General features: G+C 38.7%; 1 pseudogene; it reads right to left on the bottom strand.

Annotated features, from left to right (window-relative positions):
* LOC132511909 (small ribosomal subunit protein eS19-like) overlaps positions 1 to 15,385 on the bottom strand; it is a 29,355-nt pseudogene that overhangs the window by 10,085 nt on the left and 3,885 nt on the right.

Below are 15,385 nucleotides of genomic sequence, written 5' to 3'. Positions count from 1 at the left end.
GTTCTAGTTCTGTGAAAAATGCCATTGGTAGTTTGATGGGGATTGCATTGAATCTGTAAATTGGTTTGGGTAATATAGTCAATTTCACAATGTTGATTCTTCCAATCCAAGAACATGGTATATCTCTCCATCTGTTTGTATCATCTTTAATTTCTTTCATCAGTGTCTTATAGTTTTCTGCATACAGGTCTTTTGCCTCCTTAGGTAGGTTTATCCCTAGGTATTTTATTCTTTTTGTTGCAATGGTAAATGGGAGTGTTTCCTTAATTTCTCTTTCAGATTTTTCATCATTAATGTATAGGAATGCAAGAGATTTCTGTGCATTAATTTTATAACCTGTTACTTTACCAAACTGATCAATTAGCTCTAGTAGTTTTCTGGTAGCATTTTTAGGATTCCCTATGTATAGTATCATGTCATCTGCAAACAGTGACAGCTTTACTTCTTCTTTCCAATTTGGATTCCTTTTATTTCTTTTTCTTCTCTGATTGCTGTAGCTAAAATTCCAAAACTATGTTGAATAATAGTGGTGAGAGTAGACAACCTTGTCCTGTTCCTGATCTTAGAGGAAATGGTTTCAGTTTTTCACCATTGAGAACGATGCTGTCTATGGGTTTGTCATATATGGCCTTTATTATGTTGAGGTAAGTTCCCTCTACGCCTACTTTCTGGATGGTTTTTATCATAAATGGATGTTGAATTTTGTCAAAAGCTTTCTCTACATCTATTGAGATGATCGTATGGTTTTTCTCCTTCAGTTTGTTAATATGGTTTATCACATTGATTGATTTGCATATATTGAAGAATCCTTGCATTCCTGAGATAAACCCTACTTGATCATGGTGTATGATCCTTTTAATGTGCTGTTGGATTCTGTTTGCTAGTATTTTGTTGAGGATTTTTGCATCTATGTTCATTAGTGATATTGGCCTATAGTTTTCTTTCTTTGTGACATCTTTAGTTTTGGTATCAGGGTGATGATGGCCTTGTAAAATGAGTTAGGGAGTGTTCCTCCCTCTGCTTTATTTTGGAAGAATTTGAGAAGGATAGGTGTTAGCTCTTCTCTAAATGTTTGATAGAATTCACCTGTGAAGCCATCTGGTCCTGGGCTTTTGTTTGTTGGAAGATTTTTAATCACAGTCTCAATTTCAGTGCTTGTGATTGGTCTGTTTATATTTTCTATTTCTTCCTGGTTCAGTCTTGGAAGGTTGTGCTTTTCTAAGAATTTGTCTATTTCTTCCAGGTTGTCCATTTTATTGGAATATGATTGCTTGTAGTAGTCTCTCATGATCCTTTGTATTTCTGCAGTGTCATTTGTTATTTCTCCTTTTTCATTTCTAATTCTATTGATTTGAGTTTTCTCCCTTTTTTTCTTGATGAGTCTGGCTAAAGGTTTATCAATTTTGTTTGTCTTCTCAAAGAACCAGCTTTTAGTTTTATTGATCTTTGTTATTGTTTCCTTCATTTCTTTTTCATTTATTTCTGATCTGATCTTTATGATTTCTTTCCTTCTGCTAACTTTGGGGTTTTGTTCTTCTTCTTTCTCTAATTGCTTTAGGTGTAAGGTTAGGTTGTTTATTTGAGGTGTTTCTTGTTTCTTGAGGTAGGATTGTATTGCTATAAACTTCCCTCTTAGAACTGCTTTTGCTGCACCCCATAGGTTTTGGGTCATCATGTTTTCATTGTCATTTGTTTCTAGGTATTTTTTGATTTCCTCCTTGATTTCTTCAGTGATCCCTTGGTTATTTAGTAGTGTATTGCTTAGCCTCCATGTGTTTGTATTTTTTACAGATTTTTTCCTGTAATTGATATCTAGTCTCATAACATTGTGGTCGGAAAAGCTATTTGACAAGATTTCAATTTTCTTAAATTTACCAAAGCTTGATTTGTGACCCAGAATATGATCTATCCTGGAAAATGTTCCATGAGCACTTGAGAAGAAACTGTATTCTGTTGTTTTTGGATGGAATTTCCTATAAATATCAATTAAGTCCATCTTGTTTAGTGTATCATTTAAAGCTTGTGTTTCCTTATCTATTTTCATTTTGGATGATCTGTCCATTGGTGAAAGTGGGGTGTTAAAGTCCCCTACTATGATTGTGTTACTGTCAATTTCCCCTTTTATGGCTGTCAGCATTTGCCTTATGCATCTTATGTTGGGTGCATAAATGTTTACAATTGTTATATATTCTTCTTGGATCGATCCCTTGATCATTAGGTAGTGTCCTTCTTTGTCTCTTGTAATGGTCTTTATTTTAAAGTCTGTTTTGTCTGATATGAGAATTGCTACTCCAACTTTCTTTTGATTTCCGTTTGCATGGAATATCTTTTTCCATCCCCTCACTTTCAGTCTGTATGTGTCCCTAGGTCTGAAGTGGGTCTCTTGTAGCCAGCGTATATACGGGTCTTGTTTTTGTATCCATTCAGCCAGTCTATGTCTTTTGGTTGGAGCATTTAATCCATTCACGTTTAAGGTAGTTATCGATATGTATGTTCCTATTACCATTTTCTTAATTGTTTCAGTTTGTTATTGTAGGTCTTTTCCTTCTCTTGTGTATCCTGCCTAGAGAAGTTCCTTTAGCATTTGTTGTAAAGCTGGTTTGGTGGTGCTGAATTCTCTTAGCTTTTGCTTGTCTGTAAAGGTTTTAATTTCTCTGTCGAATCTGAATGAGATCCTTGCTGGATAGAGTAATCTTGGTTGTAGATTTTTCCCTTTCATCACTTTAAATATGTCCTGCCACTCCCTTCTGGCTTGCAGAGTTTCTGCTGAAAGATCAGCTGTTAACCTTATGGGGATTCCCTTGTATGTTATTTGTTGCTTTTCCCTTGCTGCTTTTAATATTTTTTATTTGTATTTAATTTTTGATAGTTTGATTAATATGTGTCTTGGCGTGTTTCTCCTTGGATTTATCCTGTATGGGACTCTCTGCACTTCCTGGGCTTGAGTGGCTATTTCCTTTGCCATGTTAGGGAAGTTTTCAACTATAATCTCTTCAAATATTTTCTCAGTTCCTTTCTTTTTCTTTTCTTCTGGGACCCCTATAATTAGAATGTTGGTGCGTTTAGTGTTGTCCCAGAGGTCTCTGAGACTGACCTCAATTCTTTTCATTGTTTTTTCTTTATTCTGCTCTGTGGTAGTTATTTCCACTATTTTATCTTCCAGTCACTTATCCGTTTTTCTGCTTCAGTTATTCTGCTATTGATTCCTTCTAGATAATTTTAAATTTCATTTATTGTGTTGTCCATCATTGTTTGTTTGCTCTTTAGTTCTTCTAGGTCCTCGTTAAACGTTTCTTGTATTTTCTCCATTCTATTTCCAAGATTTTGGATCATCTTTACTGTCATTACTCTGAATTCTTTTTCAGGTAGACTGCCTATTTCCTCTTCATTTGTTTGGTCTGGTGTGTTTTTACCTTGCTTCTTCATCTACTGTGTGTTTCTCTGTCTTCTCATTTTGCTTAACTTACTGTGTTTGGGGTCTCCTTTTCACAGGCTGCAGGTCTGTATTTCCCGTTGTTTTTGGTGTGTGCCCCCAGTGGCTAAGGTTGGTTCACTGGGTTGTGTAGGCTACCTGGTGGAGGGGACTGGTGCCTGTGTTCTGGTGGATGAGGCTGGATCTTGTCTTTCTGGTGGGCAGGACCACTTCCGGTGACATGTTTTGGGGTGTCTGTGACCTTATTATGATTTTAGGCAGCCTCTCTGCTAATGGGTGAGGTTGTGTTCCTGTCTTTCTAGTTTTTTGGCATTGGGTGTCCAGACTGTAGCTTGCTGGTCATTGAGTGGAGCTGGGTCTTAGCTTTGAGATGGAGATCTCTGGGAGAGCTTTCACCATTTGATAGTACGTGGAGCCAGGAGGCCTCTGGTGGACCAATGTCCTGAGCTCGTCTCTCCCACCTCAGAGGCACAGGCCTGACACCCGGCCAAAGCACCAAGACCCTGTCAGCCACACGGCTCCAAACTCTGGAGCCCCACACTCTAGAGGCCCTCCTTGACGTGCTGCCTCTCCCCTTCTGCCTGTAATATTCTTAACATGTTTCAATATCAAGGAAATAACGGCCTCAAACAATGAATTGAGAAGTGCGTCTTGTCTTTCTTAATTTGGAAGAGTTTCTTGTAAAAGTTTTATATCTCTCCTTTAAATATTTGGAAGGAGTTACTGGTGAAGCCATCTGGGCCTGGGGTTTTCTTTGTGACTAGACTTTCGATTATTGGTTCAATGTCCTTAATAGATATGGAGCCAGACAGATTTTAAAATTTATTCTTGTTTCAGTTTAGGGAAGTTGTACTTTTTAAAGAATTTTCTCACTTCTTCCAAATTTGCAAATTTAATCATATAGTAATTAATAACATCCTCCTTATCTTTTTAAAACTTTTTAATGGAGGTATAACATGCATATAGCAAAGTGCACATGTCTTACAGCTTGATGAATTTTTCCATAGGTATATGGTATAACCACTCCCAGATCAAGATATAGAACATTTCCAATCCTCAGAAGCCCTCCCAATGTCCCTCCACCCCTTTCCACAGGTAACCATGTTTCTGACTTCTATCATCCTGTATTTTTTTATCTGTTCTTTTATCCCCCCCATTATTAAACTTCATATTAATGGAATTGTATGGTCCATATTCTTTTTAAAAAAATTTAAATTGAAGTAACGTTGCTGTACAATATTATATAAGTTACAGGTATACAATACAGTGATTCACAATTTTAAAGGTTATATTCCATTTATAGTTATTATAAAATATTAGCTATATTCCCTATGTTGTACAATATATTCTTGTAGCTTTTTAAAAAATAAATAAATTTATTTATTTATTTTTGGCTGTGTCGGGTCTTTGTTGCTGTGCATGGGCTTTCTCTAGTTGCCACAAGTGGGGGCTACTCTTTTTTGCGGTGTGTGGGCTGCTCACTGCAGTGGCTTCTCTTGTTGCAGAGCACAGGCTCTAGGTGCATGGGCTTCAGTGGTTGTGGCTTGCGGGGTCTAGAGCGCAGGCACTGTAGTTGTGGTGCACGGGCTTAGTTGCCCGTGGCATCTGGGATCTTCCTGGACCAGGGCTCAAACCCTTGTCCCCTGCGTTGGCAGACGGATTCTTAACCACTGTGCCACCAGGGAAGCCCCCTTGCAGCTTATTTTATACATAATAGTTTGTACCTCTAATCCACTACCCCTATGTTGCCCCTTCCCCCTTCCCTCTCCCCACGGATAACCACTAGTTTGTCCTCTATATCTGTGAGTCTGCTTCCTTTTTGTATTTGTTTTTGGCCGCACCACATGTGGCTTGTGGGATCTTAGTTGCCTGATCAGGGATTGAACCCAGGCCCACGGCAGTGAAAACACCGAGTCTTAACCACTAGACAGCCAGGGAATTCCCTTCTTTTTTGTTATATTCACTAGTTTGTTTTATTTTTTAGATTCCACATATAAATGATATCATACAGTATTTGTCTTTCTCTGTCTGACTTATTTCACGTAGCATAATACCCTCCAAGTCCATCCATGTTGCTGCAAATGGCAAAATTTCATTCTTTTTTATGGCTGAGTAGTAATCCACTATACATATATTCCACAGCTTCTTTGTCTATTCATCTGTTGATGGACACTTAGGTTGCTTCCATATCTTTTCTAATTTTTAATTAATTAATTTATTTTTAGCTGTGTTGTGTCTTTGTTGCGGTGTGTGGTCACTGTGGTGGCTTCTCTTGTTGCAAAGCACGGGTTCTAGGTGCACAGACTTCAGTAGATGTAGAACACGGGCTTAGTTGCTCTGCAGCATGTGGGATCTTCCCGGATCAGGATTCGAACCCGTGTCCCCTGCATTGGCAGGCGGATTCTCAACCACTGCGCCACCAGGGAAGCCCTGCTTCCGTATCTTGACAACTGTAAATGATGCTGCTATGAACATTGGGGTGCATGTATCTTTTCGAATTAGTGTTTTTGTATTTTTTGGATATATGCCCAGGAGTGAAATTGCTGGGTCATATAGTAGTTCTATTTTTAGTTTTTGAGAAACCTCCATGCTGTTTTCCACAGTGATTTCACCAATTTACATTCCCACCAACAGTGTACAAGGGTTGGTCCACATTCTTTTGAATCTGGTTTCTTTCACTTAACATTATGTTTGTGAGATTCACCCATATTATTTTATGCAGCAGAATTGCATTCATTTTCACTGTTGTATAAAATTCCATTGCATGAGTATTACACAATTTATCCATTCTACTATTGATGGACATTTGTTTTTTCTTTTTTTTTCCAGTTCTTGGCTGTACATTTTTTTGTTTTACTGGAAATACACATTCATATTTGTCGTGTAACTAGGAGTGGAGTTGCTACATCATAGTGTAAGCTATGCTTAACTTTCATGGAAGCTGTCAAGTAGTTTTCCAGAGTGACTGTAGCAACTCATACTCCCATTATAAATTTCGAGTTTTAGACATTTTAGCCATACTTGTAGATGTGCCTTGGTATTTCATGGTGGTTGTAATTTGCATTTTCCTGATGCCTAGTGATTTGAGCACTTTTTCATATGCATTTGTTGGATATTTGAATATCCTCTTTTGTAAAGTGTACTCAAGTGTTTTGTCTATTTTTAAAAAATTAGATTGCTTGAGTTTTAAAATTAATTAGTAGGAATTTTTTACATGTTTTGTGGTTTGCTTTTTCAGCTTTACGGTGTCTTTTGATGAACAGAGGTTTTTAATTTTAATGAAGTCAAACATATCAGTCTTTTACTTTATCTTTAGTGTTTATTGCACCTTGATTAAGAAATGTTTGCCTTCCCCCAAACCATATAAATATCCTTCTACGATTTTTTTCAGAAGCTTTATTGTGTTTCTCTTCCACGCTTATATCTAGGATTCATCCCAAATAAGTTTTTGGATATGTTAGAGATAGGAGCCAAGATTCCATTTTTTCTTCATGGATGGTCTGTTGTGCTAGCACCATTTATTAAAAGCACCATCATTTCCCCACTGAATTGCAGTTGCGCCTTTGTTGTATATTAGGTGATGATATATGTGGAGGTCTATTTCTGGACTATATTCTATACCAATGTCTATTTGCCTATCCTTGTGCTAATAATCTCTTACTGTAGATTTATCTCTCTGTCTATCTGTCTATCTATCTATCATCTGTCTATCTCTTTATAATAAGTTCTGCTATCTGATACTGTAAGTCTTTAAACTGTGCACTTCAAGATTGCCTTGGCTAATCTACTTCCTTTGCATTTCCATATAAATTTTAGAATCAGTTTGTCCATTTCTACAAAAAAATCCTTCGAGGATTTTGATTGATATTTCATTCAATTTATTAAAGATTAAGAGAATAATTAACATATTAACAATATTGAGTCTCCTGATGGTTATTAACATGTTTATTTAGGTCTTTCATTTCTCAGACTGGTTTCTAGTTTTCATTAGTATTTTGCACATCTTTTGTTATGTTTATTCCTGGGTTATGTTTATTCCTGGGTTATGTTTATTCCTGCGGCATGTGGGATCTTCCTGGACCAGGGATGGAACCCGTGGCCCCTGCACTGGCAGGCAGATTCTTAACCACTGCGCCACCAGGGAAGTCCCTGATACTGTAAGTTTTCTAAGTTTGTTCTTCATTTTCAATGATTGTTTTGACTATTTTAGGTCCTTTGCATTTCCATACAAATGATAGAATCAGCTTGTCAATTTCTATTTTTTTATTATTTTTTTTATTTTTGGATGCGTTGGGTCTTTGTTGCTGTGTGTGGGCTTTCTCTTGTTGTGGTGAGTGGGGGCTACTCTTCGTTGTGGTGTGCGGGCTTCTCATTGCGGTGGCTTCTCTTGTTGTGGAGCACGGGCTCTAGGCGTGTGGGCTTCAGTAGTTGTGGCATGCAGGCTCAGTAGTTGTGGCTCGCGGGCTGTAGAGCACAGGCTCAGTAGTTGTGGCGCATGGGCTTAGTTGCTCCGTGGCATGTGGGATCTTCCCGGACTAGGGCTCGAACCCTTGTCCCCTGCATTGGCAGGCAGATTCTTAACCACTGCACCACCAGGGAAGCCCCGTCAATTTCTATTTTTAAAAACCTGCCAAGATTTTGATTATGATGGCACTGAATCTATCAATCAACATAGGAATCATGACATCTTAACAAATTCCCTTTTATTTTAGTTATCTGAGAGTTTTAAAGGTCATGAATGGGTATTAAATCTTGTTAAATGCTTTTTCTGCACCTATTAAAAATGGTCAGGTAGTTTTTCTACTTTATTTTGTTAATATGATTAGTTACATAGGTTGATTTTGGAATAACAAACCAACCTTCACTGCTGGACAAAACAGCATTTGGTCATTATTATTAATTACCTTTACAAAAAATATGAATTTGATTTGCTATTTTAAAGAAATTTATTTATTTATTTATTTAGGCTGCACTGGGTCTTAGTTGTGGCACATGGGATCTTTGTTGTGGCATGTTTAGTTGTGGCATGCAGATTCTTAGTTGCAGCATGCAAACTCTTACTTGCAGCATGCATGTGGGATCTAGTTCCCCGACAAGGGATCAAACCCGGAACTCCTGCACTGGGAGTGCGGAGTCTTACCCACTGGACCACCAGAGAAGTCCTGATTTGGTATTTTTGTGTAGGATTTTTGTGCCTCTGTTTATGAGAGATATTGGCCATAACTTGCCTGTCTTGTAATAAGCTTGTCAGGTTTTGGTATCAAAGTTATTCAAGTCTCATAAAACGAGATGAGAAATGTTCTTTTTTTCTCTATTTTCTGAGTTTGTGTAAGATGGTAATATTTCTTCCTTCAATGCTTGGAATAATTTCCCAGAGAAGCCATCTGGGCCTGGAGTTATCTCTGTGGGAAGATTTTAAATGAAAGATTCAATTTCTTTACCAGATGTAGGCCTATTGTGACCTCAAAATTTAGAGTATTCTTGTGATATTTTTGGATATTCCTGTGACATTTTTGGTAATTTGTATTTTTTTAGAGAAATTTTCCCATGTTACCTAAATTTTCAAATATTGACATGAAGTTGTTTGTAATATCTCCTTATTATTTTTTAACACCTGTGGGGTCTGTAGTAATGTTTCCATTTTTATTCCTAATATGACTTATTTTTGCTGCCTCCCCCATTATTTTTCTTGCTAGGTTTTTATCAATTTTAGTGGGCTTTCCAAAAACCAAATTTTGGCTTTGTTGACTTTATTGTATTTTTTTTCTATTTTGTTGATTTCTACTCTTATCTTTATTGTTTCCTTTCTTCTACTTTTTTTTGGAGGGGTTGTTAATTGTTGTTCTTTTTAAAAATTCTTTAAATGGATGCTTAAATCATTGATTTTTATCTTTTATATTTTTCTAATATATAAATTTAAGTCTATACATTTCTCTTTAAGTGTGGTTTTAGCTGTATCCCATTATCATTCAATTCAAAATATTTTATAATTTCCATTGTGGTTTCTTCTTTGGTACCATTGGTTATTTAGAGGCTTATTAATTAATTTCTAAACTTTGGGGGAGGGGGGTTTCTAGTTATCTTTTAGTTACTGATTTCAAATTCACTGAGTTCAAAGAATACATTCTGCATTATTTTAATAACTTGGAATTTGTTAAGACTTGCTTTATGGCCCAGCATATGGACAATTTTGTTAAGTGTGAAAATTGATATTTGAGAAGAATGTGCCTTCTGTAGTTGTTAGTTTCCTCGTTTTTTTTTAATATATATATATATAGTAGTCTATAAATGTCAGTTAGGGAAATTCGTTAATTATGTTATCAAATCATCCATTTCTCTACTGATTTCTAAAATCTACTTGTTCTATCAGCTGCTGAGAGATATATGTTAAAAATATAAACTATAATTGAAGGTTTGTCTATTTCTCCTTTAATTCTGTCAGTTTTCACTTTATATATTTTAAGGTTATATTGTTAGGTGCATATAAATTTAGGACTGTTATGTATTCCTGTTTGATTGGCCCTTTTATCATCATAAAATGTGTGTGTTTTTAGTAGTACTTCTTGCCATAAAGTTTACTTTGTCTGATATTAATTTAGCTACACCAAGTTCATTTTGGTTGGTGCTTGCATTGTATCTTTTTTCATCCTTTAATTTTAACCTTTCCATGTTCTTACATTTAAGATATGTCTCTTGTAAATAGCACATACTTGGATTACTTATTATAGTTTGACATCTCTCTCTTATAATTGGAGTATTTAGCCCACTTACATGTCACATAAGTACTAATATAGTTGTGTTTAAATCTTCCCTGTTCTATTTGTTTCCTATTTGTTCCTATATTCTCGCTGGCAAAGGTCTCTGATTGCAGTGTGAGGATCTGATTGGAGAAACACTTGAAGAGAAACAAGGATACCAGTTAAGAGATTGTAGCAGTTGTTTGGGTGAATAAAAAGGGCAGCATGGATTAGATTCACAGCAATGGGGATAGAGAGAAGTGGACAAATTACCTTTCCGGAGGTAGGAAAAGCAGAACTTAGCGATTGGATTTAGAGTGTGGGGTGAAAGAGAATAAAGAATCAAAGAAGACTCAGATTTCTGGTATAAGCAGCTTGGTGGATGATACTACCATTTATTTTAAAAATTCAGGAGGGGAAAGAGGATTAAGGGAAAAGATGATGAGACCAGTTTTGGAACAATCAACAGCCTAGTGGAGAGAGGTCTTGTATGCAATTGAATGTATAGGACTGGAGCTTATATCTGAGCTGGAGATATTAAACTGGGAACTGCTAGAATATGGATGGTAATTAAAGCCATAGAATGTTAGGGAGTGAGGATAGAAGCAGGCCTAGAACAAAAACCTGAGGAACATCTAATAGGTTGAGCCAAGGAGACTAAGAAAAAGTTGTCAACGAGATAATAAAAGGTAAACCAAGAAAATGTAGTGTCCTAGAGGCTGGGGGGAGCGTATGTTTTAAGAAGGGGGAAATAGGTAACTGCTGTACGCTGCTAAGAAGTCAAATTAGATAAGAGCTAAAACAGGGGGGAGTTCCCTGGTGGCCCAGTGGTTAGGACTCTGCACTTCCACTGCAGGGAGCACAGGTTCAATCCCTGGTCAGGGAACTAAGATCCTGTAGGCCGTTGGGCATGGCCAAAAAAAAAAAAAAAAAAAAATATATATATATATATATATATATATATATATATATATATATATAACAGGTATGCCACAGCGTTAGAAAGAGTAGTTTGGAGTTGAGGGGGAGGGGAAGTGTAGCACCAGGTTGGAGTAGGTTGTGGAGTGGGAGGTGAGGAAAGAAGATACATTTAGATCACTGTTCCAGTCAGAATAGGCTAGGTTTTGCTATGGCAATAAACCTCCCTCAAATCGCAGTAGGTTAAAGCAGGAATTGGCAACTTTTCCTGCCAAGGGTCAGCTAGTAAATATCTTAGGATTTGCAAGCTGTAATTATTATCACAGGGTACAGAGACTGTAGTCTCTGTCACAACTACTCAACTGGGCCATCGTCATGGGAAAGTAGCCATAGATAACAGTAAACGAAAGGGTGTGGCTGTGCTCCAACAAACCTATATTTATGAAAATAGGCAGCAGGGTGGACTTGGCCTGTGGGCTGTAGTTTGCTGACCCCTGGGTTAAAGAACTCTGAGGGTCATTGAAATGTGCTGCTCAGATTTCCTTCAAGGAAACCTGCCACGTGGAGCCTAGGTGACTGACAGCTCCAGCTGCCATCCCTACGAATCCTTCATTGCATTTGTATTGAGGCCATGTTTCCCCTCTGCTGCTCAGCCATTGGGGTACTAGTGCTGGCCCATTCTTGTGGGACTTGGGACTCTACTAATGGGTAATTTTGGCTTGGGGACTATCTCCATCAGCCTTTCTTTTTTGTTTGTTTGTTTGTTTGGCCGCGCGGCATATGGGATCTTAGTTCCCCCACCAGGGATCGAACCCATGCCCCCTGCAGTGGAAGTGCGGAGTCTTAACCACTGGACTGCTGGGGTAGTCCTTCCACCAGCCTTTCTGAAAGCTTGTTTTCCTGCCCAATCCTCCTGATTCCTTCTCTCCTCTCAAGGTGTCAGACTTGCATTGTGGTCTGATGGCTCTCCATGCCTACTCTGGCTCCTAACCCTTCCTCCTTAACAGGCGTTTGCCCCAATAAATGCTTTGCCCATCTAACCCTATCTAGAACTCTGCTTATTAGAGAAACCGAACTACCACAGCATCGTGGCTTGTTTCTTGCTTGGACTACATGGCCATCATGGGTTGACATGAAGCTCTGTTTCACATCATCCTTACATCAATGCAGGTTGGTTGGAACTTCCACCAGCTAGTTACTGATGGTCCCTCTGGCAAGGGAAATGCAGCATGGAAAATTGTGCACCAGTTCATAAAAGCATCCACCTGGAAGAAACACATGTAAATTCCATCCACTTTTCATTGGCCAAAGCAGGTGACATGGCCATCCCTGACTTCAGAGGGCAGGGCAGTGGAATCTTACCACGTGCCAGGAAGGAAGAGACACAGACTAGTGATGAACTGTCCTAATGACAACTGCAATCGCTCTCCTAAAAGTTTAAGGAAGGTAAGTGGGAGACTTTGAAAGTTTTTTAGAGATCAGGAGAGGTAGTTAATAGGAGTGTTTTCAAGCCATGTTCAGGTTCCATATAACATCAAGAACCACCCTTTTTTTTGGGTTCCTGTCTTTTCAGCTCTGTGTTTTTCTCTAGTAATACTCAGCTGCTTGGATATAGGCACAGTGAAAGCAGAAAGTTGGATTCATTCATTTTTTAAAAAATGATGCCTCCACGTACTATGAAAGCAGAGATTCTGTTTGTTTTGCTTAATGCTATGCCCCCAGCCTAGAACAATGATTGGTCAGAATAGGTGCTTAAGGGTTAAGAGTGGATTCCCTCGGCTCTCATCGCCACTTTCTTAGGGATTACGATCATGTGCGTGTGCACGCGCGCATGTGTGTCCTTTCAGACCTTTTTATAGGCACAGGCATATACTTTAAAATTAAAAACAGAACATTTATATAGTTTTCTGAAACTACCCCTTTACCCCAACAGCAGTTTAGTAAATATTTTAAAGGATAGATTCAATATTAGAATTGTTTTGCTTTGCAAGGGACAGAAATGTAATTCAAATTGGTGGGAGGGTTTTATTGATTCACATACTAAACTCCTAGGGACATCTGACTTTAGGCACGATTGGGTCCAGGTGCCCAAAGTTTGTCTTCATGAATCTTTCACCAATTCATGGCTTTGATTTCCTCTGGCTTCTCAGATCAACTCTTCCATGTGAAGTCAAGGTAGCCATAGAAGTTCCAGAGGCACTCCACCAGCTCTTCTTTCCGGGAGACTGGAAAAAAGTCACAAGGTGTTCTCTAATTTGACCCTCATTCAGATCACACGCTCTGCCCTAAATCATTCCGTTTGCTTGAGGGAGGATGACTCAGTGATTGATCAAGGTGAAGTCACATGACTCGGAGGGGAGCAGCCCCGCCCAATCGCGTGCGAGGGAGTGAGAGGGGAGGGGTTCTCCAGAGAGTGGGAGGTGGGCGAGGGCTGTAGCTGGGAGAAAGGGTGACGGATGCTGAAACAACAGATCTCTGTTGAAAGTGGAGTACCGCGATGAGGAGTGGCCCCCGCTCACCGCAACTAGAGAAAGCCCTCGCGCAGAAACGAAGACCCAACACAGCCAAAAAAATAAATAAATAAATTTATTTAAAAAAAGAAATATGAAAAAAATGAGATGACATAGATCAATTAAAAAAAAAAGAAAGTGGAGTGGTTTTCTCAAAGGATTCACTTAACATTTGATGAGTACTAATAAACTGCACCCAAAACTGTTGCACCAGTTTGTATTCTCACCGACAACAATGTATACGTGTTCTTTTTTATCCTCGCTCCTGTGAACACTGAACATTATTTGTTGTATTAATTTTTTTAACAATTTAGCGGACAAAAATGGTAGCTCATTATTGTCTTAATTTGCATTTCCCTGACCCCAGTGAACGGGAACAACTTTTCATATGTTTCTTAGCCTTTTGCGTTTATCCTATAAATTGTCTTATTACTTTTGCCCGTTTTTTAAATTGGGTTTTCTAACTTTTTCTTACTGATTTTTAGGAGCTTGTTGTATATTAAGGGTAATAATGAAACTTATCTGTGTCTTAAATGTTGCCAATACTCCCCGCTTAGCGTTCAATTTTTAACATTGTGGTGCCTCTCACTGTAATCAAATCTGTTGATCTTTTTCTTCATGGTTTATGATTTTCATGTCTCATAGAAGTCCTTCCCATCCCCAAATTATAAAAAACATCCTTCTATCTTTCTGGTGCTTTTATAGTTTAACTCTTCACACTTAGATATTTAATCCATCTGGAATTCATTTTTATGTATGGATTTCACTTTTTTTTCCCCATAGATAGATAGCCACTTGTTCTAGCACTGTCTCCTTTCCTTGCTGGTTTGAAATGCTGTTTTTATCCTGTGCTAAATTCCCACGCGGTGGGAGGGGGAGACTGAGAGACATCTCAGAAGGTAAACAGAATGAGAGTGAGGGGGAGAGAGGGATCCAGGGTGACCACTTTTCCTGTCTGGGTGACTGTGTGGAACTGTGAAGTAGGAAGAAGTGCATGAATAGGGAAGGGGAGTAGGGTGCTTAGGTCAATTTGGGGGCATGTTACCTTGAGGTGCTCATGGACATGAAGGACATATTTAATAGAAATACATGATAAACCTTTATATTACAATATTCACTCTATGCAGACTGTTTCTGGACTATGCTATTGATCTATTTGCCTATTCATTTACTTGGTCATTCTGAGACAGGCTGGGACCTGGGACCTGGGACCCTTTGCTGCAGTGCTGCAGTGCTTGCACCTGGACAAATGGTTTCTTGAGCCACAGAATACAAGGAAATTATCAAAGACTAAAAATAACTGCGTGCATGCAGAGTTGGGGCAAATTCTGGATAGCAAGATACAGAAAGACCAAGAAAAACCCAGCTGCCACTTCTGAAGAGCTGGGAGAAAAGCAGGGTACTGCGCAGACCCCCTGCACTCAACCCCACCAAAGGGGGTGGGTAAACCACCTAAGCCCCCCCTCCAGCCTAAGCCCTGGACGCACCCCTACCCTCACCCCATACAAGGAACCAGCCCCCACCCCCCCCCACCTCCCACCAGGAGGGAGCAAGAGAACTTGTTACTTGTTTTCGCTCCCCAGTGCTGCAGCAGGGGCTCCAGTCAAGGCTTGCCTGAATTTCTTAACTGACCTCTAACCAATTTCTATTGATTAGGGAAGGCCAAGAACCCTGGTCAGTATCAATTCTACAAATGTTTGTGAAGGACCTACTGTGGGTGAAGACAAATCCTATTCTTACTGTAAAAGCAACCGTTTTATGGTACATTTGGATTAGTGGTGATGCAA

The sequence above is a fragment of the Lagenorhynchus albirostris genome, chromosome 20, assembly GCF_949774975.1.
Source record: "Lagenorhynchus albirostris chromosome 20, mLagAlb1.1, whole genome shotgun sequence".
Lineage (NCBI taxonomy): Eukaryota > Metazoa > Chordata > Mammalia > Artiodactyla > Delphinidae > Lagenorhynchus > Lagenorhynchus albirostris.
This window is presented reverse-complemented; position numbering and strand designations above follow the sequence as displayed.